We start from the raw sequence: 285 nt of genomic DNA on the forward strand, positions 1-285 counted from the left end.
AGCCCCCTACCGCAAGCAGCAGCAGCAGCAGCAGCAGCAAAACCCAGGGCCCCCTCTACCTCAGCAAATAGGGGGGCCCCCCTGAAGGGAAAGAGGGCCCCTGTGAGGACGAAGTCAAATGCTGCGGTGAGTCTCGAGGTGTACGTACACCGCGGCAAAGCACGCAAGTCTGAAGCTGTTGCTGCAGCTGCTGCAGCTGCTGCTGCTGCAGCTGGTCCCTTTGAATTGCTCCCGCTGTTGCTGCGGTTGCTGCCGCTGCAGGTTTCCCGTCCCGGGACCCCCCCC

Source organism: Eimeria tenella, genomic scaffold (assembly GCF_000499545.2).
Source record: "Eimeria tenella Houghton genomic scaffold, Eth_scaff2650, whole genome shotgun sequence".
Taxonomy (NCBI): Eukaryota; Apicomplexa; class Conoidasida; order Eucoccidiorida; family Eimeriidae; genus Eimeria; species Eimeria tenella.